Here is a 2,156-nt window from a genome sequence, read left to right as displayed (position 1 = left end):
CGATGCATGAATGCAATGCAATGCACATGACCGCTGCGGCGTGCAGCCCGATCCATTTGGGTACCCGCGCTCACTGTGAGGGTTCAGACTCCGGAGGGGCTCCTACAACCCAAGCGCAATATCATCACAGCATCGCTGCGGCGTGCAGCCCGATCCATCCTCAGTCCAGAACATGCAAATGAGCCACTCGGGCAATGTCAAGTAATAGCTTTTAACTCAAAACATCAGAAAAATGCAATTTAAGTCTTTAAACTTTAACAAAATGACTGCACATTTCAAAACAGAGTTTAACTCAGGACTGAAATCATTTAATATGCTAAGTGTCATGAAAACAGTGATATAATCCCTAAAGGATTCAAATAATCGGCACGAAGCCCAAAACATGGTAATCAACCCAAATCACGATAGCATCAAGTAGGTTTCAGTCAATTACGCAGTAAAATCAACAACCGGGACGGACCAAGTCGCAATCCCCAACGGTGCTCTACCCCACGCTCATACCTGGCATGCAAGTCACCACAATACAACACTACGATGTGCAAATCCGGGGTTTCAAACCCTCAGGATATCATTTACAAGTATTACTCACCTCGAACCAGTGAAATCCATAGCTCGCGACGCCTTTGCCCCTCGAATCGGCCTCCACGCGCGTCGAATCTAACCAAAATTAGAGCGAATACATTATAATATGCCAAGGGAACAATACCCAATCGAAAACAATCGAAAATTAGTAAGAATCTCGAAACTAGCAAAACCCGAGCCCCGAGCCCGTTTCTCGAAAAATTACAAAATTCACATCACCGGATTGCTCGTCTCGCCACGAGTCCATACATATAAAATTTACCAAAATCGGAGTTCGTTTGACCCTCCAAATTCCATTTTTACATCATAGTTTTCTCAAACCCTAACTTCCATTTTTAACCTTTAATTCCTTGGATTTTCAGTGTTAATCCATGATTTTACACCATAATATCATAATCTAAGTCTAAGAATCCATACCTGATGATAGCCCTTGAAACCCTCTTCAAAAATCGCCCAAAATCTCCTTAGTCCGAAGTCCAAAATGTTTCTTCTCTTTCAAAATCGTGAAAACACTGTTCACTTAAACTCAGCCAGGTTTCGCTTCTGCGGTTGGGATACCGCACCTGCGGCTCCCGCTTCTGCGCAAAATAACCGCTTCTGCGGTCTAACTTAAAATCATCAGGACCGCTTCTGCGGTCACCACCCGCTCCTGCGATGTCCGCTTTTTCGGACTGCCTTCCGCTTCTGCGGAAATTTTCAAGCCCTCAAGGACCGCTTCTGCAATCACATCTCCGCTTAAGCGGCTCCGCTTCTGCGGTCCAAGACCCGCAGAAGCGAGAATACCAGAAACAGCATGCCTTCAGCTGTATGAAATTCCAAAACTCCCCGTTAGCCATCCGAAATCATCCCGAGGCCCCCCGGGACCTCAACCAAAAGCACCAACATGACTTAAAACATTATCCAAACTTATTCCAATCATCAAAACACATCAAACAACACTAAAATTATCGATTCTCATCGGATTCAAGCCTAAGTTCTTTAAAAACTTCCGAAACTCGCATTCGATCAAAAACCCAACCAAGCGACGTCCGACTGACCTGAAAATTTGCAGACATATCGAAAATCACCTAACAAAGCTACTGCAACTCTCAGAATTCCATTCCGACCCTCGGATCAAAATCTCACATATCAATCGGATTTCGCCAAAATGCTAACTTCGCCAATTCAAGCCTAATTCTACACCGGACCTCCTAATCCAATTCAGATCACGCTCCCAAGTCACAAATCATCTCCTGAAGCTAACCGGATCATCGAAAATCACATCCGAACCTTCGAGCTCTTAAGTCAACATCCGGTTGACTTTCTCAATTTAAGCCTTCCTTAAAGAGACAAAGTGTCTCATTTCCTATCCAAACCAATTCAATTCAACTCTAACTCACTCGTTGCTGATAATGAAACATGAAGAAGCAATAAATGAGGAAAACAGGGCGGTAATACCTGATACGACGGGTCGGGTCGTTACATCCTCCCCAACTTAAGCAAACGCTCGTCCTCGAGCGTATCCAGAGTTGTTCTAAAATCTAACCAACAGCTGAATAACTTTACCAAGCATATACCCGGGATGATCCCACGTC

The sequence above is a fragment of the Nicotiana attenuata genome, chromosome 1 (genome assembly GCF_001879085.1).
Source record: "Nicotiana attenuata strain UT chromosome 1, NIATTr2, whole genome shotgun sequence".
Classification (NCBI taxonomy): Eukaryota; Viridiplantae; Streptophyta; class Magnoliopsida; order Solanales; family Solanaceae; genus Nicotiana; species Nicotiana attenuata.
The sequence above is the reverse complement of the archived record's forward strand: the minus strand, read 5'-3'. Positions refer to the sequence as shown.